Source organism: Cynocephalus volans, chromosome 6, assembly GCF_027409185.1.
Source record: "Cynocephalus volans isolate mCynVol1 chromosome 6, mCynVol1.pri, whole genome shotgun sequence".
Classification (NCBI taxonomy): domain Eukaryota; kingdom Metazoa; phylum Chordata; class Mammalia; order Dermoptera; family Cynocephalidae; genus Cynocephalus; species Cynocephalus volans.
Genome location: NC_084465.1, coordinates 26,667,412 through 26,692,960, shown reverse-complemented (window position 1 = coordinate 26,692,960; position 25,549 = coordinate 26,667,412). Strand labels below are relative to the sequence as shown.

The following is a 25,549-nucleotide window of genomic DNA, read 5'->3' as shown; positions in this document are numbered from 1 at the left end:
TCCACTAAGTCCTAGTCCTCCCTGTCCCTAGGTTTGGCTCAGATACTATTTCTATGAAGTCCTCCTGACCCCCACTATTAGCCAAGCTAATAGTGAGCCTAGCAAGGCACCTAAGGTGCAAAATTGAACGAGGCACTCACTCTCAGGGTTGTGCAAACGCCAACCCTGCACTCACATACCCTGAGAGTGGGTGGCTCCTTAAGTTTTGCACTCTCTGTGCCTCACTTGCCTTCCCCTAGTCCCACAGCCTTGCTGTTAGCAGGACCAGACCTCCTCCAAACCCTCAAAGAGCTTGTTTGGCACATCTCTCATCGATGTTCTCTTACTAGCCTCCATCGTAGTTACTGAAGTACAGACTTTGTCTTCTCCCCACTACTCTAAGTTCCTTGAGTGTGGCATCATGCCTGATCCATATTGGATCCCTGGTGGCTTGCCCAGAGCCTCACACACAGCAGATCTGTATTTATTTTAACTTTTTAGGTGGGAGTGTCTGCCCATCAGAAATGCTACTCAACATGCTTTCAGCAAAAAAAAGACAATTTATTAGGAGGCTACTCTCAGAACTTATGAAACCCAAAGGCAAAGATCCTTTAAGTCTCAGGAAGAAAAGCAGAAGCCAGAGAACTGTGGAGACCCTGGAAAATCTTCTCTCTTTCTCTCCCGCCATCTGCTTCTCTGTGTGTGTCTGCCTTGCTCCTCTCTCACTAGTGATGGACTTTCTCTGTTTCCTAGTGCATTTGGTGGAAAATGGCCTCTCCCTACAGCTCCCAAAGTTACGTAAGTTGTAGCTCAAGTACACAGAGAGAGAGAGAGAGATCTCAATTTTGATTTCAAAATCTCCATAAGAGGATCTAATTGGTCCAGCTTGAGTCAGGTACGCTTCTGGTCCAAATCACTTGTGTCCAGAAGGCATCGCAGAGATGTGGCAATCTTGAGGACCTCAGTGGTGTTCATGGGCCTTATCTCAAGCATGCTTCGTCTCTGTGCCTCTTAACCAAACATTCTAAATTCCTAGGACAGAGAATACACTTGGCACAGCTGGGGTCAGGTGACCATCCCTGGATCACTCAGCAATGGGGGGTAGTGGGGGTGGGGAAGAAAGGAAGCTCAGAAGTGTAGGTCTGACTGGTGGAGGCCATGTCTGTGAATGGGGGCAGTTTCCGGAGAAGGGAGACTCTGTTGAGCTGGTGAGTCACACCCAAAGGTGACTGTTACAAGGTATTTGTTGAATAAATAAATGAAATGACAGAAGAATCTCATTTGAAAAAGAGCAACTGTCCAAAGCTAAGTATTAGGGAGTTATCAGAAAACATGCTTACACTATCACTGTCAACATTGAATCAGTCTCAGATCCCTGATTAAACTGTCTTGCCTATGTCTCTCAATCCCTTCCCTCCCCCTGTCCCACTGACACCACCACCATTTGCACTCAGACCTGATTTCTGTCCTCACCTCCATTCCCCGCTGCTGACAGTGCCCAGAGCAATCTTCCCCAAACACGGGGCTTCCCTGTTGCCATCCATCACTCAATCCGTCTGAAACGAAACACATCCTCTTTCTATCTAAACTAACTTCCCTTCAGACGACTGTCCACGACACTACCATCTCTCCGTCATTTAGTCCTTAAAACCTTGGAATTACCTCTGATCCTTACCCTCCTAGTCCTCGATACCTCATCAGTTACCAGTGTTGAATTTTCCTTTGTTTGTCTCCTTCGTTAGTCTTATTCATTTTTTTTAGCCATCTCCAGCCTAATTCTGGTCTGTTAGGGAGTTCAAAGTATCTTTCAAGGACTGATATTAAGACAGTATGGAGAGGATATTTGGTTGGGAATCTGGGAGTGTCTGAATCCTGCCTTGACCAGCCATATCTACTCCCTGTGAGGTCCCCTGGGGAAAATACGTGTCTAGGGAACGATGACACAACCAGGCAAAGGAGCACTTTATTATTAGTTGAGTATTTGGCCCCAAACCACAATGCAGAAGGCTGGAAAGATAAGCTGGCCTCTGGTTGTCTCTGTTTATTCTCCCCCCATCAACGCTCAAAAATGAGTCTTAGAACTTTACTTCCTAGAGAGACAAAGTCACACTAACCAGAGAAATTGAAGAGGAAGACAAATCTGCAGTCTCTTTGCTCCAGTGCTGGGGCTGTTCCAAGACTTTCTCTGTGGGCTGTAGCCCTAGGGCCTGGCTACCTTTGGGAAAGGGAAAGAGAGCCTGTGGGCAACCCTTGTTACCACTCAGGATATGTTGAAGAATGGGAGGGTGTCTGCACCCATTTCTGCTGAACATTTTATCTTGTAAAGGCTCTACTCCAAGAAAATACAACGTATTCCATATTCTCCAATTTTAGCAAGATCTCCTTCCTTTGTGAGTGTGGGGTGTGTTGGGGGTGGGGTGAAATTTCTTGCTCACCATCCTGCCTCCACTTTAGGAGGAGTAAGGAGGTGGAGAAGAGGGGAGCCTTGAGTGCCCTCTAGAGATCAATGGTTCAACTTACAGTTGGATTCCCTGGTGAATCTACACTTTTCTTAGCTTATTGTCTTGCTCAACATTGTCAAAAGCTATGTTTGTTGCCTACCGCATTAGCAATGAATTCCTAACGAGGCCGTTAATTTCTAAGGAGCATGGCTCAATCTACCTTTTTCATCATTAGAATGACTTTAGGGTGGTGGCAGACAGGGCAAATATATAGAAAAAATGCCAAATTTAATCATCCAGTGAAGAGATCCGTTAGATCTAATCAAGAGGGAAAGAATTAGGGTGGAGGTTACCAGAATTTCATCTACCTCATAACCTAATCAATAGTGCCAGAAAGAACTAGATATGCTTCCTGGGAATCTACTCTGTAAGGTAGTCTGGGATAACCTTGTTAATACAGCATCTATATAAAGAGGACTTGGTGTGTTCACAGTCGTGGCAGAAGAATCTCTGATGAGCGTCTTAGCCAAAAATCTCTGGCCAAAAGGCAGCCTCGGCCCAGTGAGACAGAAATCCCCGAAAAAGTAAGTCCACTAGGCTTGGGACAGTAACCTCAATTTGCTTGGGAAGGTAAATGTCATTTAATCTTAAAAAGTTCAAAGTTAAATATGAGGACGATGAAATAAATCAAATCCATAGTAATCATACTTTTGCATTAACCTTGGTAATATTCTGTGTAATTTGGTATTTTCAAAGTTTGTAAGATTTAGAGAATTTATCCTATTAGAGAATCTGACAAAAGTTTCACAAAATAAGAGCCTTAGCAAGTTTGATGTTCTCTGATATTTTCTATTTCTTTCATGAAGTGTTGGTCATGACCCACCAAGTTACATTTATGCTTCATCAGTGGGTACTTACCTGCAGTCTGAAAAGCACTGGTAATGGTTAGGAGTACAACTTTGAGGTCAGGCTGATGGTGTTTAGACCTGGCTCCATCTCTTACAGTCTGGGTTTGGGCAAGCAGCCTCTACATGTCCTTGTTTCTCTGTCTGTAAAATGGGATAATAGTAGTACCTACTTCATGCGCTGCACTTGAGAACTAAATGAGAAAGGAGACAATGTGTACAAAGGGCTTAGAATAGGGCCTGACACATCAGGCGGGTGTGATAAACCTTGGTGGTAAGTACTGGGTGTGATGACAAAAGGGCTAAAGCATCCAGTCCTGGGGGTGAGGGAAATGCTGTTAATGTTGAGACCTGAAAGAGCAGTATGAATTATTTGGATGAAGTTTCTAGCAGGTGAATAGGGACAGTAGAGAGAGGTGAAGAAAGTTCTAGAGAGAGGGAGCAGCCCTAGCAAAAACTGTGAGGTAGCAAAACTTCCTGACCTGATATGACCTGAGAGCTTCCCAGTTTGGCTGTAGCCTGACAGAGAAGTCTGTGCAGACGAGGTCGGGGATACCAGCATGGATAAGGTCACCAAGGGCTCCAAAGCCACCTGAAAGAATTTGAGACTTTAAGTGTAATGGGAGCTAATTCAGCATCTTAAACAGGGAAATAACATGATTTACTTGTTTGAAAGACCATTCAAGCTGCAGGGTGGAGAACGGATTAGAGAGAGCAATTCCAGTGGCAGGGAGACCACATAGTCTGTTGCAGTACCTGCGTGAGAGACGATAGCAGCCTGAACCAGGGTAAGAAATGACAGTGAACAGAGCTTTAAAGATCTAATTGGACATGGGGACTTGATGGAGAGAGGAAGGAATAATGGATCACTCCCAAGTTTCTGGCTTGAGCACCTAGGTGGTTGGTGGTGACGCTGTCTTAGAAAACGCCGGAGAAAATGGCATTCAATTTTTGAACTTTTAGGTAACTTTTTGGAATCTTCTTGACAATTAAAACTTGCTGATTTAAAAAAAAAAATTATTATTAACATATTCATTCTTACAAACCGTGATAATTCTTTATGCCCTTTACCAGACCTATTACTTCCCAAACCCCCTCCCTCCATCCCCCTGATTTTTTTAAAAGCTGTTTTCTGACACCTTTGGGATATTTAGTGATTCTCTCATGCAAGGGGTTCTTACACTATAGTGTGCTTAAGAATCACCAGGAGACTGCGGAGGGCTGGGGGGAAGGGTGCGCGTTAAAAATTCAGATTCCTGGGATAACAAGCCAAGATTCTGGAGATACCAATCGGTGCCCAGAATTTAAGCCATCGACCTGAGTGATTCCGATGGAAGGTCTCCCGATCACACTTAAAAAACAACCAACCAAAACTACCCTTCGTGTCTCCAACATTAGTGTCTTTCCACCGTTCCCCACCTCCCTACTTCTCAGGCGCCTGTGCTCGAAGTTCCCTATTGCATCGTGTAATATCCATGAGAGTAAGGACTTGGTCTTGCCAACAGGTGCATGGGTATTCAGCGCGCCCAGAACAATATTTGGCATAGAAAGGGCCCTCTAGAAATGTTCGCCGAACGAGTGAATAAATTAAATACAATGCTTTGTACAAAAACTCTTGCTTTTAAATATCTGGGCAGGGTTTGAAATACTGAGAGGGTGAGCATGCGAGTGGCCAGGCAGCGCCGAGGAAAGTGCGCGTAGCCCCTTGCCGACGGTCCAGGCACATTCGGGAGGTCCTAATTCCTGCGGCTGGGTGCCGAGAAATGTCACTCCTTCCAGACTAGCAACCATTTTGGGCCGCCTGCGCCACTTCTCCGGGGCGTCCACGGCTTGCTAATCCAGTTGCTTTCATGGTTCCGACTCCAGCCGAACCTTTGCAGCGCTTCGTGAACGCGAGGAGGCGGCGGGGGACGGCGAGGGGCGACAGGAACCCCGGCCGCCAGCCCTCGCCCGGACCGGCCCGCCACAGCCGCGCCGACCTCCCCATCATGGCGGCGGCCGGGCGGGGAAGCCGAGCCCGTGCGTCGCGTGCGTGCCTCCTCCCTCCCCTCCCCCTCCTCGGCGGCGGCGGCGGCGGCAGAGGCGGCAGCGCTCGCCATTGCCGCTGGTGGCAGGAGGCTGCGAGGAGCCGGCGCGGTCGCAGTCTCCACGGCGCAGGCCCACGGTAGCGCAGCCGCTCTGAGGTGAGTGCCCTACCGCGCAATCTCCAGCTATTTCAGCCCCGGCGCAGCCGCAACACGCCGCCCGCCCGCCGGCCGGCCGGCCCGCCCCGCAGCCGGCACCCTGCCGCCCCCGGCTCCGGGCCTGGGCCCCCGCCGGATTCGGCCCGCCTCGGGCGGGGGGCCCCGGCTCGGCCCAGTCAAACCGCCACCCCGAGGATGCGCAGGCCGCACTAGGCCCCAGGCGTCCTGGCGGGCTCGGGAGGGAGGCGCTGCCCTCCCGAGAGCCCCAGGGTTCTGGCCTCCCCCGCCGCCTGAGGCTCTCGGGGCCGCGGCCTCCTCCCCACCGTGGAACCAAGGGCCCGGCCTTCCCGCGGGCTCGGGAACGGGAGGCCCAGGAGAGCGCGCCGGGCCCGGGAGCGGGAGGTGGGCGGGCTGCGCGGGACTGGAACCGCGGCTCCCCGCTCGCCCCTTCGGCCCTTCCCGGGTCTAGTCCGCGGGCGGTCGGGCCGGGGCGCGGGAGCCGCTGTCTCCTACGGGAGAGGAGGCTGGCTCTTTGGGCCACCTCCGAAGCTTCTCTCCTGCCGGGGTGGCGTGGGCTTGTTACCCAGGTAGACTGGGGGACGCTGGAATATGGCGCGTTGCCCACCTTCTTGCAAGTTAGGAGACGGCCTGGGCAGCAGTTGAAGGAGGAGGGCGCAAAGTCCTTTTGTACGCAGAAATAAGGAGCGACATTGTGTTTTCTTCCCTAGCTGAGATGTGCCCACGGAGTGGCCTCGTTTCTAACTGCGCCTGGGGTGGTGGTCCCCTGGGTGAGGGAGAAGGGGGAGTGGCGCGCCCCTCCGAAGGAGCCGAACCTTTGCCACTGGGAAGGCAGGGGGTCTGGGATGGCTTGGGTATGGTATTATCCCATATCCCCAGCCTTTCGGGGAACTCACGGGTTTACCATTGCATGTTAGGCACTTCAGTGTGCAGTGATGTCCGCTGCCTCCACCTGTTGTGTTGTCGCTGCTGGTCCCAAGTTTCTACAGTGCTTCTGACTGCCCACCAGAAGTTGTTTAAAAATGTTAACATTTTTAGGGCTTCAAATGATATCTGCTCCAACCAGTTGGAGGAGCTGTTCTCTGTTCTCCATCCCTTCTTCAACGTTAGTTTAGAATATATTAGTTGCTTACTTTAGAGTTGGTGTCAATTGTGCTAAGTTCTTTCTGCGGTCAGAGCGACATACGCATTTTCTTAAGCGTTTAGAGACCATGTATTGGGAAACGCATAAGAAAGGTAGTATGAGTGAGCCTGTCACCTCGGATAGTGCTCGCCAGAATGGGTACAGCTTTTGTCCCAGGGCATCATTCGTGCTCACAGTGATCTTTTCCCATTCCATCTCAGTCCTGCCTTTTAAAAAAATTCTTTTTCTTTAGTCCTTGAACAGTAAGTTATTGGGTTGTTCCTCACTCAAGGGAAGGGGGAGGGGAGCCTTGGAGTTGCTTTTTTTTTTTTTTCCCCCGGTTTTGGTAGTCTTCTGACTCCCTAGAATTGTGTTTTGATAGTTCTTGACAAGTTGCCCCGTAAGATAGTGAAATTAATATTGTTGTATCGTTGTATCTGAATGTAATTTCCTTATTTCCTTATTTTATGAGTACAAAAGCGAACGTGCAGTTCTCACATGTAATGTAGCGTATTTACTCTCAACTTGGGTCCTAAATTGTGTACAGAATTTTTTGTGTCAGAGGCGTTATTTTATTTTTTCCTCCTTTGATAGGAGTACGATGGCTTTCAGCAGGGCCCATGACCAATTCAAAAACAAAACAGTAATCAGATTAAGAATAACTGTTTACTTAATCTTTTGTTTCATATTTATCTGAAATCCTTTGATTTCATCACAATCTAGAGTTCAGTATGTAGGAGGGAAAATGACTTTTTGCTACGAAGTCAGTCATATTCTCATTTAGCAAAAAAAAAAAAAAAAAAAAATAGCCTTCTTCAAGCCAAGAATTTTCGTGGAAAAAAGGTTTTGTTTTTGTTTTTTGGTGGTTTTTTTTTTTACTCATGTTTTAAGGAAATTTAGCTCCTGGATTTAGAGGAGGGACTGTAGAAGTGGGAGATAATGAGGGTCCTTGTCCAGATATAGAAGGGATTAAAGGAGAATGGATTTCAGGTTTCCCTCCCAATTCATGTATATTTCAATGGAACCCAAAATTGTAGGTTGTTTTATTAGATCATAATTATGTGTCCATTGCTAATTTTGTTAGGGTACTGAAGGCCAACTTCCCATAATTTAAATACCCGAGTGTGCATTGCCTGTAAGCTGTAGGTTCAATCAGACCTCTGCGTTGTCTTTAAGAAAAATTTTACGTGAAATAACCACAAATATGTGACCATTTCAAGGGACATTTAATCTCCTTGTGGTCTGGGATTAAATTTGTGATAAGGCATTCAGGACATGTTTGTTGGGAATATTGATGAACAGTAATTATTGAAATTAAAATTTTTTCATGAGTATTTGAAAAGGTGTGCTGATTTTTTGGTTTCTGGAGGGACAGGGAACTGTCAGCCTTTAGAAGCACACTCTCCCTGTTCTCAGAGAACAGGAAGTTAATGTATATGTTCAGCTTCTGTCAGATGTCTTTAGACAAGCCCTGTGCTTCACGCTGAAGCAGGCTTATTCATCCACTCAGTGCCACTGTGAAAAGTTGAAGAGTGAGAGGGAACCCTGGGCTGTTGAGGTTCACAAATGTCTACTCTAACCTCCAGAGTTTAGATGCACCCTTTCTGGCCTTGTAATCAGTCCAGGAAATGGGACATTTGAATTAGATTATGTGTGATGCTTATTAATATATGTGAATAGTGTTTGGAAAAATAAGTCTTACAAATAAATTCCAGTCTTCGGTTTTGTAAAAACCATTTCAGAAGATATTCTATACTAAAAAACATTTTCTTTCTGTTGTTTCATGTTTTCCTTGAGAACTAAAGCTGGTATTTTCAGCTTGAACTTACCTAAATATAATTTTCCATGAATGCTTAGTAAAACAGCAATGAAAAAGAAACCCACTTGTGAACTTTATTTTAGGAACATTTTATTTAGACCAAGTCCAGTGTTTTTTGGGCCTCCAGATACATGTTAATTTTTGTGTTATGTATCTCATGGTTCCTTATTAACTAAGGGGTGGGTTATCCATTTTCTTGGGTTTTCAGTTAGTACTTCTATCCATCAGTATTTTACTAAGGTGAATAGGCTGGAAGAGAAATAGTAAAAGGAGGTGAAACAAATCAATTTCAGGTGTTTCTAGAAGATTACAACCACATCGAGTTATTGGAAACTTTTAATCCTAGAGCAACAAGAATGCTTTGTTTGTAGTTCTCAATGTAATATGGACAAAACTTGGAAAATGAATTTTTGACTGCATAAGGAAAATAAGTGGATTATAATACCTTGCAATATATGTTTTTTCTAAAGTGCAGTTAAGAATTAGGCTAATGTGTTTTCAACACCACTCAATGCAATTTAGTTACCAAAACATCAAAAAGTCTTCATCTTTGTGGTCTTTATGCCTAAAATATCCTAAAATGTGAACATTTATATGATATCAAGGGAACTTTCTATGAACTGAAGAAAAGCCAGAAATACAGCTTTGTAGAAGTGTTCTAGTATATTAAAAGCAAAACAAACTAATTGCAGTAAGGGCACATCTGCCACATTTGTGATCCTGTGAAGCAAATCTGTATTGAAACACTAATAGCAGTCACTTATAAAATAATCTGACCATAAGGGATCTTCTAGACATGGTAGTCTGCTTTGCCCAGCTACAATATTGTTTAAAACTCCCAACTGCTACTGAACCATCAGATAATTTCTTGAGGAAGCCATGTCTAATAAGGGAGGAGTGTGTGTGTATTGAGGGAGAGTTGGTAGGGAGAAGAAGGAAAGAGGAGGATATTGATAAAATAATCTACTTTTATAGGTTGGGATGATCACTGGGATTTGGGGGATATATATATATATTTTTTGTTTGTTTGTTTGTTTTGATTTTTTGGAGGGTGGCCGGTTCCAGGTGGGGTGGGGGGAATATTTTTAAAAGAAGCTACAAGAGCTACTTTTGTGTGGGTCATCAGTTTGGTGATTTAGACTATCTACTATGTATAGTAATTGTCTTGTTTAATATATAAGCATAGTATTTAGATTAATTCATGCATGCTGATTTCTGTGGTTACAAATGTCAAGTTTGGCTGATAGTTTAAGAACTCTTGTTTGTTGGATAAACTATGCCAAGCCCTTTTTATGTGAAGAATGAGCTTTGTATGCATATACATTAAGACCATTTTTAAAAAGAGCCTGTACTTTACTGTTAGTAATTGTAAAGTCTGCTTTTTAGAACTTTGAGAGTCTGTTTTGTTGCTGCTACTGAATGCTAATGTGGTTAGTCTGGCAACTAAACCTATAAAGAACAAGAGGAAGTGAGGAAATGTTCCCATGAAACATTGCTTAAAACTAAGTAGGGACTAGAAATGGAGAGCTAAGGACTAGAGGACCTAATTCTTGTTTTATGTTCAAAAGAGGGTGAGGCATACCCTTCATTGAAAAATAACCTCCTTAAGTGTGTCCTCACTTTGGAGTTTTGCCATTCATTCACCAGACATTGTTTAAAGACATTACTCTGGGCATGTGCTAGGTGCTAGAGTAACGAATAAGCCATGGGCAGGTAGGGAAGATATGGGCTCAACTAACTATAATACAACTTGTTAAGAACCAAAATTGGATTTAAAAAAAGAGTGATGTGGGATTATAGAAGAAGGGAGAAATTCATTCTGGGGAGGGAAAAGTGACATGGGGAGAATAAGTGAGGTTAGGGAAGACTTCGGGAAGGGAAGGTTTGAATAGGACTTTGAAGGGTGAGTAGCTGTTTTACTGATGAAGCAGTGAATGCTAGAGGAAGGGCATCAATACTTTGATTTGAGAATCAGCAAGGTAGATTTTGCTCTACTTGGATAGTAGCGTAAAATGAAGCTGATGAGGTTGTGGCTCGATTGGGAAGAGTTTGTAATCCCATGCTTGTGAGTATGAACTTTATTCTGTAGGCGTTTGGGGTCCATAAGAGGTTTGAGCAGCAAATCTACTCTGGTTTTTAAAAAGATGAAATGTGAAGATTGGATTGGAGGCCTGTGAGACTATTGAATTGTGATGTAAGCAGAGAAACTTTTGGAGATTATTTTTACTTTATAATTGTCAGATTTGGGCAACAATTGAGTACTTGGAGTTAAAGATAATAGTTTGGTTAATCCCTTTAAGTAAGATGGTATAGTGAGAACAGAATTTGAGGAAGAAGGTAATAGGGTATGATTCCAGATGTGGTTTTTTTTTGTTTTTTTTGTTTTTTTTTCAAAATGACTGGCAAGGGGATCTTAACCCTTGACTTAGTGTTGTCAGCACCACGCTCACCCAGTGAGCTAACCGGCCATCCCTATATGGGATCCGAACCTGTGGCCTTGGTGTTATCAGCACCACACTCCCCCGAGTGAGCCACAGGCCGGTCCCCAGATGTGTTTAGACATCTGTGGGAATCAAGAAATGTCAAGTAAGTATAGTACTTGGATATTTGGGCTGGAGCTCACGGGGAAGAGGGGACCAGTTAAGAGATTTGCATTCATCAGCATAATGCCATCTAGAAACTGTGAAAATAGTATAATATTAGGAGTGAGGAAAAAACAGGGCAGCCTTGAGGAGGATATGTATCTGAGGGTCAAGTGGAAGAGGGGCCTATGAGAGAAGTTGAAAAAGAATGGCTAAACAGTTAAGATAAGTGGTGTAGGATTGAAGAAGCTGAGAAGGATTAAGAGAATCTTAACAGGGAAGTTAGCAATGTGAAATACTAGAGAGCTCTTTGGGATAGAAACTAGATTTGGCATTTATGATATAAAAGAAATTTTCTTTTTTTAAAAGATGACCAGTAAGGGGATCTTATTTATTTTTATTTTTATTTATTTTATTTTATTTTATTTTTTTAAAGATGACCGGTAAGAGGATCTTAACCCTTGACTTGGTGTGGTCAGCACCACGCTCACCCAGTGAGCGAACCGGCCATCCATATATGGGATCCGAACCCGGGGCCTTGGTGTTATTAGCACTGCACTCTTCCGAGTGAGCCACGGGCCAGCCCGGTAAGGGGATCTTAACCCTTAACTTGGTATTGTCAGCACCACACTCTCCCAAGTGAGCCACGGTCCGGCCCTTAAAAGAAATTTTCTGAATGTATGTGTATGTATGTATGTTTGTGTGTCTGTATTGTTTTCTCAGGAATCATGATAGTTTAGACATAATAGATTCCTAGGGGATTATTAAGTATAGGGATAGTGCCTATAAAAACCCAATTTAATAGATGACCCATGCTTAGAAATAGATTCTGTTCCTCCCCTTCTCTCATAGGAATTGCAGTTTATTTTATTTATTCTGCAAATGTTTTTAAAATTAATTAATTTATTCTTCTTGTTATTTTTACATACTAAGGAATTGTAGTTCAAAAGCTTAGGAAAATGACCCCAATGACAGGGCTAGCTGAAAATCTCTTCTTCATATGGTTTTTTTTTTTTTTTAATTTTTTTATACTCGTAAAAATCTTAAATTCTAAAAATTAGAGAATTCAAAGTACAAATTCCTCTTGAAGAGTTTTGAGGTTTTATGATATTAATATGTTATATACAGGGGTTTTTAACCTCGGGTTTATAATTTTGGTGTTCATGGCTGTATTTTGAGTGTGTAACCCTGAATCTCTTGAAATTGTATGAAAAATTTTGTGTGAGTTCCTATGTGATTTTTCTGGGGAAAGGGTACATAACTTTTATGAGATTCTCAAGGGTCTGTTGACACACAGAAGAGTCAAGGACCTTTTCAGTAACCTCAATGATTAAATAAAGCGTTGTGTTAGTTGGCTGATATCAGTTATCTTGACTATTGGGATAAATCAAGGGGAAAAAAATTTGAGTGGGTTTCTCAGGTGAGGAACTTTGGGAAGATACGAGACATCTCCTAGAGATGGGACTGAGCACTAGGAAGGAAGATAGGAAGAATGAATGCCAAAGCAAAGCTTAACCAGTTTCAGAATTTTGTCAAGTCTTCTGGATGCTTTGGTTTTTGTACTCCAGGACTCACACTAGTATATGACTATTTGTGCACTGTAGATACAACAGGCTTTGTGGGGGGATCGAATTACTATTGTTTTAAAGGGAAAGTTTGTTTTGAAAGAAATATTGATTCATAAATTGCACTCATTAAAAATACATCATTTTTAAGTTAGGTGTTGCTTATACTTTGGAAAATTTCTGAAGTGCGTAAATGTTTCAGTATAGTGATAAGGGCCAAGACGTTTATTATCTCCTTGCTTAATTTTTCGACCATAAAATGACCGTACTCTTGACCTATTTTATAGGGGCTTTCTGAAATATGACAATTATGGAATACTTTAAGATCTAAGATGATTTAATTCTAACAAAATTGCTAGTGTTCACATTTCTAAAGGCATGAATACAATTTAGAAATTTAAACACTGTTTAAATGTTCCAAAGTAGAACTTAGATTTCCAAAATATTTCAGTCTGAAATTTAGATAATTGGTAATTTTTACTTCCTCTAAGTCTAAAAAAGTAATTCTGTTATATCACCAATTATGTGACTGTTAAAATTTTTGTCTTCTTTAATTTTTGGCTCTATATTTTAAAAGTTTTTCTACATTGAAATGTATTATTTTGTAGTGAAAAGTTCTACAAAGGAAACAAAACAAAACAACCTCCCCAAGTTATCTTTGTTTTATAAGCTTATAGGTGATTTTCATTTTCCTTTCTTGTACCTTCTGTTATTTTTCAAATTATCTTTAATGAAAATGCATTAGCTTTTATAATCAGAAAAAAATAAACATAAATGTAGATAATATAATTATGTCCCTAATGACTTTATTGTCAGATTTTGGGGAGGCAAGTTACTTATCTCACTGGGCCTTTTTCCCCATTTGAAAAATGAGGAGGACAGGAATGATATTTAAAGTTCCTTCTAAATAAAAAGTCTTTCTAAAATTAATTCTGAATCTGACAACATGTTAAACAATAAATACATTTTCTTCTTAATGTAAAAAGGCATGTAATATGTAGAAAAGCAAAAGAAGAAAATTTAAAATAATCATAATTTTATCATACAAGGATAATTAATATTTTAATATATATGGTTTTAGATGTTATCCTAAGCGTATATGTACATACACATAGTACATATGCATACTGTATATGGTAATGTAGAAAGTGTGCATACTGTCATGAATCAAAAATATCTCAGGATATTTGATATTATCAATTTACTTTTGCCCTGGAACATTCTTAAGGAGGCAGTTCTAAATACATTTAACAAAATAAAGAAAAGATATTTAAAAATTTCTCTCCAAATACCTGTGTGTCCAGGAAATGCTGGCCATTTCATGCTCTGTGGTTTTGCTGAGGTAAGGGTAACTTGGAGTAAGGGTGTAAGAGCTTGCCCGTGAAAGCTTACTTAGTGAAGAATGAAAGCTAAATCCTGGGTTAACCTCATTTTCAAAACTTGCTTTTTCTCCAGTCTGCCTTCATGCTTCCTGACCTAAGATTCCTGTTTGCAGGATAGTTTCTAGAGGGAATAATCTTGTTTCATTATATTATTGGTCTTTTATTTTACTCCGGGAACTTCTGAATTGTTATTCCCATTGAGGTAGCAGCAATAGTATAATAGTTAAAAATACACTTTTCCTATTGCTGTTCATTCTGCCTGGAAAGCTTTTTCCTCCCTCTTTGTAAAGTAAAACCTTACAAATCTTCAGGTCTCTCTCTGCTCAAGCTTCATTTCCTCAGGGAAGTTTTACATGATTTCTCTCATTTTTGCACTTTCCTTTCATCATATGTGTCCTTATATGCAATTTTACATTTGTTTGCATATTACTTGATATATGTGTTTTTCCCACCAGATTGTAAGCTTCAGTAGATACTGTGTTTGTGTTCATCACAAAGCGCAGTGCCTGACACATAACAAGCAGTCTATTTATTTGATTGAATGTAGAAGCCTTGCAACACCCGTTTGTAATACTTTACCTCATTAGTAGGCTTTTGTGGTGCTATCTAACATTAGAAAATTTTAGGAACGCAGGGTGGAAAAAGATTCTAAGTCATCTAAGCCTGCTCTGTCTGCTCCGCAAAATTAGAGTCATCACCCTCTCTTTGAATACTTTCAATGATAGGAAACTTAACTACCCACCAAAAGTCTGGTTAATCTTTAAGACATTTAGGAGGTTAGAAAGTTTAATTTCAGCTGAAATTTCTCTCTGAAACTTTTACTTTCTGGTCTTCTGTTCTCTAGGGCTTCCACAACCAAGTATAGTTTTCCTTTTCTTTATAAGGTCTTCTGTGTTGTCTCTATTTTAGTTTAAATATCACTTGATCCTTCAGCCTTCTTGGGAAGGTTATAGGGAATGCCAGAAAGATAGAATTTAAGGGCTGTATTAGTTTCTTAGGTCTGCCATAACAAATTACCACAAGTGTAGTGGTTTGAAACAACAGACATTTATTTTCTCACAGTTCTGGAGGCCAGAAGTCCAGAATCAGCGTGTCTGCAGGGTTGTGCTTCCTTTGGAGGCTCTACAGGAGAATATGTTCTTTGACTCTTCCAGCTTTTGGTAGCATTCCTTGACTTGTGGCTATATCACTCCAGTTTCTGCCTCCATTGTTGCATTGTCTCCTACTCTTGTGTCACTCTTACAAAGACGTTTGTTATTGAATTTAGGACATACTTAGATAATTCAGAATGATCTATTTCATCTCAAGATCCTTAATTTACTTAAATCTGCAAAAGGCCCTTTTTCCAAATATGGTAACATTCATAGGTTTCAGTGATTAGGAGGTGGACATATTTTTTGGGGAGCTGCCATTCAACCCTTCACAGGGCTCTGGGCTTAAATCCTGATGCCACTTACTAGCTTTGCAAACCTTCAGCATGTTACATCCTTAAATTTTCTGAGTCGGAATCTCCTTAATTTTAAGACAGGAATAATAATGGCTTTATCATTGATTTGTGAAGATATAAGGAAAATTCATGTGAAGTACTTAGCACATGGTAGCTAACTTGTTAAATGTTGCCTTCCACCTACCAAACTACCCTAACCCCACTGCAGTTTGTCAGTGTCCGTGGATATAATGTGTGGCCTAGAACCCAGCAGAGTTGTAGGACTGGTCTGATAAGTACAGACTACAGTGGCTGTGATATTTTTGTCTGTGTTCTGGACACCAGTTAGCTAACGATGATGTAGCCCAGGTTTGAATTAGGTTTATCTATAGCAACATCATAATGTTGGCTCATTAAATTTAGAATTGACTAAAACCCCCAAATCTTTTTTATTGGTGAGTAAACCTACGTTGTGTAGTTAGGTGTTTAGATTCAAGTGCACATTGTCACGTATTACATTGTGTGTTACAAGGGATACATTATCAAGTCATAAATGCTGTAGTGAATATAAAAAGGGAAAGAGTTATCATTGAAGTAGCAACTATATCAATTATGTTAGGCAGATAGATGGCATCTCTAGATTCTCTTTCTGTAATAAGATAATCAGGTACTCCTCAGGTAATCAATGGCTGATCACTACCAGGTTGATGGACAGCTTGCTTTTGATGCGTCTGTTAGGTGTGAGGTGTGTGTCCATTGCTGATATAATAAATATGCATCTAATGATTTTCGTATCTGCTAGTATTTTTTGGTATTTGCGTTTGAGATGAAATACTAGAGAGATGGGTGATGTAGAAATTGTGTTTTTAAACTGTGTGGTTTTGAATAAGTATTTCATGCCATGGTTAAAAGGTCAATTAATATAAAAAGGAATACAGTGAAATTTTAGTTTCTCTCCCTCAGTTTCTGTTTCTGGAAACTACCACCACTACCAGTTTCTTGTGTATCTTTTCAGGTAGGCTAAGCAAAAAGTGCATGTGTCCCTTCCTTTTTAAAAACACAAAATAATAGCATATATGCATATGGTCCTCTAGAAAGTGCTTTATTTTATTTTATTTTACTTATTTATTTTTAAAAAGATGAACGGTAAGGGGGTCTTAACCCTTGACTTGGTGTTGTCAGCACCACGCTCTCCCAAATGAGCTAACCGGCCATCCCTATATAGGGATCTGAACCTGTGGCTTTGGTGTTATCAGTACGCCACTCTCCCAAGTGAGCCACAGGCCGGCCCGAAAGTGCTTTTTTAAAAATGACATATTTTGGGGCCGGCCCCGTGGCTCACTTGGGAGAGTGCGGCGCTGGTAGCGCCAAGGCTGCAGGTTTGGATCCTATATAGGGATGGCTGGTGCGCTCACTGGCTGAGCGTGGTGCAGACAACACCATGCGGAGGGTTGCGATCCCCTTACTGGTCAAAAATAAATAAAAAAATAAAAATAAAAAGGACGTATTTTGTATCCTGATCCCCTTTACATCCTAATCCTCAAGACAAATACGGGGTTTCAAGTTTTTTGCCATATAGTTGAGAGACAGGGAACCAAATGCCATTGCTTTCCATTACTAATTTGATTGTATGAGATGTATTTCCAATAATGTATTATACTGTATTGTCCTTTGTGAAAGAATTCTCATTATAGGCTGACTCAGTTTATACCAGGAAAATAAAACCAATTTTAATCCAGTTCATTTATTTAGAAAATGAATAATAAAAACCTTCAATTCAAATTGGTTTAACACATTATCTTGGTATTGTTTGGGGCCTTTTCATGCTTGCTAAATGAATTACCCCTTTTGATTATATTGACAGCAGGGCTAACTAAATTATTTCAAGATCCTGGTAGGTAGCATATGTCTAGTTTAGGAAGAGCTGGAGTGTCCAGCAATAGAAGGCCTGTGGCACTCATCACCATTCTACCTTGGGTTATTACTTGTGTCTTTTTTCTCTCTTGTTATGCTATAATCCAGTGGGGTTTTTTTTTGAAAGATGACTGGTAAGGGGATCTTAACCCTTGACTTGGTGTCGTCAGCACCACGCTCACCCAGTGAGCTAACCGGCCATCCCTATATGGGATCCGAACCCGTGGCCTTGGTGTTATCAGCACCACACTCTCCCAAGTGAGCCACAGGCCGGCCCCTAAGCCAGTGGTTTTTAATCTTTGATCTCAGGACCCTTCTACTTTCTTAAAAATTATGAGGACTCTAAAGAGCTTTTGTTTATGTGGGTTATAATATTTAGTATTTGCCATATTATTAGAAATTAAAACAAAAATGTTGAAAATGTTTATTAATTTTAAAATAATAAAGTATGTTAAAAAGATATATTTTATGAAAAATAACTATTTTCCAAAACAAAAAACAATTTGGTGAGAAGAGTGGTATTGTTTTACAGTTTTTTGCAAATCTCTTTAATGTCTGGCTTGAGAGAAGACAGCTGGATTTGCATATATGCTTTTGCACTCAGTCTGCTGCAGCACATTGCTTTGGTTAAAGTGTAAGATCTGGTCTCATACCAGATGTGTGGTTGGAAGAGGGAAGAGTATTTAAGAGCCTTTTCAGATAATTGTGGATATTCGTTTTTTATATTATACCAAAATTCAGCTTCAGTAGTTTCTTAAAGGTGAGTTGCAATGTGGAATCTTAACTGTACTCTGAAACCATAACTGTACTCTGTTATGTTAAAATCTATTGGTTTATCACACACTTCGAGTGTATTTTTAACCCTTGCATGATTTTGTAACATCATACATCGGTCATTTGGAAAATGGAAAATTAGTTCCCTGCGTTATGCAGATCTTCCAGATATTAACACAGAAATCACAATCATTTACATCACCACTGATGTCATCAGAAAAGGCTTTTAAGCCATTAAGCTCACTGTGGCAGTCACAAGTTTCCCAGAATTCTAATTATCACTTGAAATACCAGATTTCATCATTGGCAACAAGTCTTGTCAGTTATTTTGCTGGAAGTGACAGGCTCACTTTTAATTTTCAAGAAAAGGTCTGAGTAACCATGTAGTTTGTCAGCCACTCTTTCAAGTAAAAATGGTATTGGTTGTGAAAACAACTAATTCAGCTTGCAACTCAAAGCACGGTACTCAAAGCTGTTTGGGATGGCCATCACAGCTTCTAAATGCAACAGAAGTACTTTATGCATATTTTCCATTTGTTATACAGAATAGTAAAAAGACATGAACTCAAGGGTGAAGATTTATACAATTAATAATTTTTACTCTCATCAAGCACATTCTTAAATAAAATGTACTTTCCCACCCTTTTTTTTTTACTGTGAGCACATGAAGTTAAAGAATATAAGTGGCTCTGAGTACAGTTTAGTGGCTCTGAGCACCCTAACCGTAAATTGAGCTAAGTGTCAGTAGTTTTATCCCACCATTGCTTTTGCATCATAAGTGTAAATATAAACACAGTGAAAAAAGGCAAATAGCATCTTAGTTATTATGAAAATAGTTTTGACCTCGCTGATCCCTTGAAAAAATCTCAGGGACCCCCAGAGTCCATGGTTCTTTGAGAACTGCTGCTGTAAGATGTTTGAGGGTTTAAATAATCATCCTGTCCCCCTTCTGTTCCTGGGTAACAACTTTACACAGAAAAGGTACTCAAAGAATATTTGTTTAATGAATGTGATACGCTGACATTTAAACTGGGCAAAAAAGTTAGTAAAATTATGTAGGCAGTCTCACATCCATTTAGGCAGTCTTGATCAGGCAACTTTTCTATAGACTTAGGTGACGAGAATAAGGGTGAATAAATGGAATGTAGATGATACACTTGGTAAATGCAAATAATGAAATAAAGAACTAAATGTAAGGTGATAGTACCTGTAGAGCTAACAATTTGAGCCTTTTTAGGCTTCTTATTCAAGAGTCCTCTACTTTTTGTGTCTTTAAATTTGTAGTGGTCTAAGAGAGAGGATCCTCAGGGTGGATCTGATCTGAGAAGCAAACATCCAATTTAAATTTCAATAGGTCACTGCTTGTGCTCGATCTAGTAAGTCTTTTCAAAAGGGATTACAGGAGGTGAATGTTAGGAACAAATCATTTTCATTTTCCTTAGTGAGCTAGGAATACATTTTGTTGTTCCTCTCCTGATTTCTAAACAATATGTTGGGCTTCTTGTTTTGTTTTGTTGTTGGGGGGAGTTGGTCCAAGGAAACCTTTGTTTTCATAAAATCTTGATATTCTTTGGACTTGATGAGGCCGTTTCCTGAATAAGAAAGAATCTGACTATACAGGGTAAATTGTCATATTATTTCATTCTCACAGAAATTAAAATTGGGTGAGGACATAGCTTTAAAATAGGGAATACTGGTTGTCTGTTACTTTAAAGGAAGTAAATTAATGAAGAGATCGATCATTTCAAATACTTGGAATACTCTTAAACCAGTTTTATGTCAACTTTAAAAAATTATTTTGTAGGAATATTGAACTTTGACGTCATTTTTATCCTGAATTGATTTTAAATCATTATCAAATGCTGAGGACCAATAAAGACCCATATTTTGAGCAAAATTTTTATATTATAAAAATACAGTTATAACTTGTGAACTTGATACGGTATTTGAGCTGAAGTTTCTGCCTTAATGTCGGACATTTTTGTGACTTTTCTTATATTAATTTGCTTAATTGTTTTTCATAAAGTTGAGTGGGACTGTATAGCAGGAGACCCAGGAACATACTTGAGTATTTCTATGTCTTCCTCAGGAGCCTTTTCAATGTTTCCTTGGATTGACTTCCATATCGCTGTTGCAAAGCATACCATAAGCCAATAAGCTAAAACCTTCTGATAGACAGGGAAATAAGAGTGGCATTATTTTGTAGAATTAGCTTACTTACTAAGCAGAATTAAATCCTGTGACACATCCCCAGTGTAGTCATTTGTCTGTATAGGCACTTAAAGAATAGTAACAGTCCTACATGCATATAAACTGCAGATCCTTAGATAGTTTTAACTGAGTAATTTTCCCTCTCAAGGAAGCCTGCCCTATGAATACTCTAGTGTGGTTATGGAATATTTTTCCTCTTTTCTGTTCTTGTCTTATCTTTTTTGGGGGGGGCAAGGAACAGAGTGTTAAGATGGCAGAATGATCTCTTCTTTTAGGGTGGGAACCTCCATTCACCTAATTATGTTTTGGTAATCTCAGTGTTTGCTGAATAGTACTCCTCTTCCTTTTGTTTTCAGACGATTTGTTTGTTACGGTATATTTCTGGTTAGGGATAGGGTGTAGGGATGGACAGCAGAATTGAAGGTGGAAATGGGAAGGAACAGTACTAGTTCTAAACCATCTAGGTCTACCCACCCACATTCCTACCTTTTTTTTTTTTTAATTTAAAAGCTTCTTTTGTTTATTTATTTATTTATTTTAAATTTTTATTTTGTCGATATACATTGTGGCTGATTATTGTTGCCCATCACCAAAACCTCCCTCCCTCCTCCCTCCCCCCCTCCCCCCCACCAATGTCCCCTCTGTTTGCTTGTCATATCAACTTCAAGTAATTGTGGTTGTTGTATCTTCTCCCCCCACCTGTTTTGTGTGTGTGTGTGTGTGTGTGTGAATTTATATATTAATTGTGTGTGTGTGTGTGTGTGTGTGAATTTATATATTAATTTTTAGCTCCCACCAATAAGTGAGAACATATGGTATTTCTCTTTCTGTGCCTGACTTGTTTCACTTAATATAATTCTCTCAAGGTCCATCCATGTTGTTGCAAATGGCAGTATTTCATTCGTTTTTATAGCTGAGTAGTATTCCATTGTGTAGATGTACCACATTTTCCATATCCACTCATCTGATGATGGACATTTGGGCTGGTTCCAACTCTTGGCTATTGGAAAGAGTGCTGCGATGAACATTGGGGAACAGGTATACCTTCGACTTGATGATTTCCATTCCTCTGGGTATATTCCCAGCCGTGGGATAGCTGGGTCGTATGGTATGATCTATCTGCAATTGTTTGAGGAACCTCCATACCATTTTCCATAGAGGCTACACCATTTTGCAGTCCCACAACAATGTATGAGAGTTCCTTTTTCTCCGCAACCTTGCCAGCATTTATCGTTCAGAGTCTTTTGGATTTTAGCCATCCTAACTGGGGTTAGATGGTATCTCAGTGTGGTTTTGATTTGCATTTCCCAGATGCTGAGTGATGTTGAGCATTTTTTCATATGTCTGTTGGCCATTTGTATATCTTCCTTAGAGAAATGCCTACTTAGCTCTTTTGCCCATTTTTTAATTGGGTTGCTTGTTTTTTTCTTGTAAGGTTGTTTGAGTTCCTTCTATATTCTGGATATTAATCCTTTGTCAGATGTATATTTTGCAAATATTTTCTCCCACTCTGCTGGTTGTCTTTTAACTCTGTTAATTGTTTCTTTTGCTGTGCAGAAGCTTTTTAGTTTGATATAATCCCATTTGTTTATTTTTCCTTTGGTTGCCCGTGCTTTTGGGGTCGTATTCGTGAAGTCTGTGTCCAGTCCTATTTCCTGAAGTGTTTCTCCTATGTTTTCTTTAAGAAGTTTTATTGTTTCAGGGTGTATATTTAAATCCTTAATCCATTTTGAGTTGATTTTAGTATATGGTGAGAGGTATGGGTCTAGTTTCATTCTCCTGCATATGGATATCCAGTTATCCCAGCACCATTTGCTGAAGAGGCAGTCCCTTCCCCAGTGAATAGGCTTGGTGCCTTTGTCAAAGATCAGATGGCAGTAAGTGTGTGGGTTGATTTCTGGATTCTCTATCCTATTCCATTGATCAGGGTGTCTGTTTTTGTGCCAGTACCATACTGTTTTGGTTATTATAGCTTTGTAGTATAGCTTAAAGTCAGGTAGTGTTATGCCTCCAGCTTTATTTTTTTTGCTCAGCATTGCTTTGGCTATGCGTGGTCTTTTATTATTCCATATAAATGTCTGGATAGTACTTTCCATTTCTGAGAAAACTGTCTTTGGAATTTTGATGGGGATTGCATTGAATTTGTATATCACTTTGGGTAGTATGGACATTTTCACTATGTTGATTCTTCCAATCCAAGAGCATGGGATATCTTTCCATCTTCTTGTATCCTCTCTAATTTCTCTCAGCAGTGGTTTGTAGTTCTCATTATAGAGATTTTTCACATCCTTGGTTAACTCAATTCCTAAGTATTTTATTTTTTTGGTGGCTATTGTAAATGGGCAAGCTTTCTTGATTTCTCGTTCTGCATGTTCACTATTGGAGAAAAGAAATGCTACTGATTTTTGTGTGTTGATTTTTTATCCTGCTACTGTGCTGAAATCATTTATGAATTCCAAGATTTTTTTTTCTTTTTTTTTTTTAAAAGATGACCGGTAAGGGGATCTTAACCCTTGACTTGGTGTTGTCAGCACCACACTCAGCCAGTGAGCGAACCGGCCATCCGTATATGGGATCCGAACCCGGGGCCTTGGTGTTATCAGCACCGCACTCTACCGAGTGAGCCACGGGCCGGCCCCAAGATTTTTTTTATAGAGGTTTTAGGCTGTTCGATATATAGTATCATGTCATCTGCAAACAGGGACAGTTAGACTTCATCTTTTCCAATCTGGATGCCCTTTATTTCCTTCTCTTCTCTGATTGCTCTGGCTAGTACTTCCAACACTATGTTGAATAGGAGTGGTGAGAGTGGGCATCCTTGTCTAGTTCCTGTTCTTAAAGGAAAAGCTTTCAGCTTTTCCCCATTCAGGATGATATTGGCAGTGGGTTTGTCATATATGGCTTTAATTATGTTGAGATACTTTCCCTCTATACCTAACTTATAGAGGGTCTTTGTCATGAATGAGTGCTGAATTTTATCAAATGCTTTTTCAGCATCTATAGAGATGATCATATGGTCCTTGTGTTTGAGTTTATTAATATGGTGTATCACATTTATTGATTTCGTATGTTGAACCAACCTTGCATCCCTGGGATGAATCCCACTTGATCGTGGTGAATAATTTTACGTATGTGTTGCTGTATTCTGTTTGCTAGTATTTTAGTGAGGATTTTTGCATCTATATTCATCAAGGATATCGGCCTGTAGTTTTCTTTTTTGGTTATATCTTTACCTGGTTTTGGTATCAGGATGATGTTTGCTTCATAGAATGAGTTTGGGAGATTTGCGTCTGTTTCAGTCTTTTGGAATAGTTTGTAAAGAATCGGTGTCAATTCCTCTTTGAATGTTTGGTAAAATTCTGCTGTGAATCCATCTGGTCCTGGGCTTTTCTTTGTTGGGAGCCTTCTGATAACAGCTTCAATCTCCTTTATTGTTATTGGTCTGTTCAAATTTTCTACATCTTCATGGTTCAGTTTTGGGAGCTTGTGTGTGTCCAGAAATTTATCCATTTCCTCCAGATTTTCAAATTTGTTGGCGTATAGTTGTTTATAGTAGTCTCGAATGATTCCTCGTATTTCAGAAGAATCAGTTGTAATATCGCCTTTTTCATTTCTAATTTTTGTTATTTGAGTCTTCTCTCTTGTTTTTTTGTTAGCCATGCTAATGGTTTGTCAGTTTTATTTATCTTTTCAAAAAACCAACTTTTTGATTCATTGATCTTTTGTTTTGTTTTTTGGGTTTCAATTTCATTCAGTTCTGCTCTGATCTTAATGATTTCTTTCCGTCTGCTAACTTTACGTTTGGATTGTTCTTGTTTTTCTAGTTCTTTAAGGTGAAGTGTTAGGTTGTTCACTTGCCATCTTTCCATTCTTCTGAGGTGAGCATTTAATGCAATAAATTTCCCCCTTAATACTGCTTTTGCAGTATCCCACAGGTTTTGGTATGATGTATCATTATTTTCATTAGTTTCAATAAATTTTTTGATTTCCTGCTTGATTTCTTCTTGGACCCATATGTCATTAAATAGAATGCTGTTTAATTTCCATGTGTTTGTATAGTTTCCAGAGTTTCGTTTATTAATTTCTAGTTTTAATCCACTGTGGTCTGAGAAAATACATGGGATAATTCCAATTTTTTTGAATTTGTTGAGACTTGATTTGTGACCTAATATGTGATCTATCCTGGAGAATGATCCATGCGCTGATGAGAAGAATGAATATTCTGAGGTTGTTGGCTGGAATGTTCTGTAGATATCTGCCAATTCCAATTGGTCTAGAGTGTTGTTTAGATCTTGTGTTTCTCTGCTGATTCTTTGCCTAGATGATCTGTCTAATATTGACAGTGGGGTGTTCAGGTCCCTTGCTATTATGGTATTAGTGTCTATTTCCTTCTTTAGGTCTAATAGAGTTTGTTTTATAAATCTGGCTGCTCCAACATTGGGTGCGTTCATATTTATGATTGTTATGTCTTCTTGATGGATCAGTCCTTTTATCATTAAGTAGTGTCCCTCATTGTCTCTTTTTATGGTTTTTAGTTTAAAGTCTATTTTGTCCGATATAAGAATAGCTACTCCAGCTCGTTTTTCTTTTCTGTTTGCATGGTAAATCTTTTTCCATCCTTTCACTCTTAGTCTGTGTGAATCTTTATGGGTGAGGTGGGTCTCTTGTAGGCAGCATATAGTTGGGTCCTCCTTTTTGATCCAGTCAGCCAGTCTGTGTCTTTTGATTGGGGAATTTAAGCCTTTTACATTAAGAGTTGTTATTGAAAGGTGTTGATGTATTCCTAGCATTTTATTGGTTGTTTGGTTGTCTTAGGTGTCTTTTTTTTCTTGCCTTCTGATTTAGTGTTTGTTTTCTGTGTTTGTTGGTTCCTTAGGTTGTAGATAGCGTTTTTGTTTGTTTGTTTTCGCTTCATGAATGCCATTTTTATTATACTAGTTGGTTTTGATTTTTCTTGGGTTTTTATGGCAGTGGTAGCTATTTTTCAGGAACCAAACCCAGTACTGCCTTAAGGATTTCTTGTAAGGGTGGTTGTGTGGTAGTGAACTCCCGCAGTTTTTGTTTGTCTGAGAAATATACTATTTGCCTTTCATTTCGGAAGGATAGCCTTGCAGGGTAGAGTATTCTTGGCTGGCAATCTTTGCCTTTTAGTATTTTGAATATATCATCCCATTCCTTTCTAGCTTTTAGGGTTTGTGATGAAAAGTCTGATGTTAGCCTGATTGGG

The 25,549-nt window shown here is 39.9% G+C and overlaps 1 protein-coding gene across 2 annotated transcripts in view; it reads left to right on the top strand.

The window, feature by feature from the left end:
• The first annotated feature begins 5,417 nt into the window (after positions 1-5,417).
• Positions 5,418-25,549, top strand: part of NRF1 (nuclear respiratory factor 1) — a 145,346-nt gene continuing 125,214 nt past the window's right edge. For both annotated transcript variants that reach the window (XM_063099338.1, XM_063099337.1), the window contains exon 1: positions 5,418-5,508. The gene's annotated coding sequence lies outside the window, so the exon portion shown is untranslated. The remainder of the gene's footprint in view (positions 5,509-25,549) is intronic.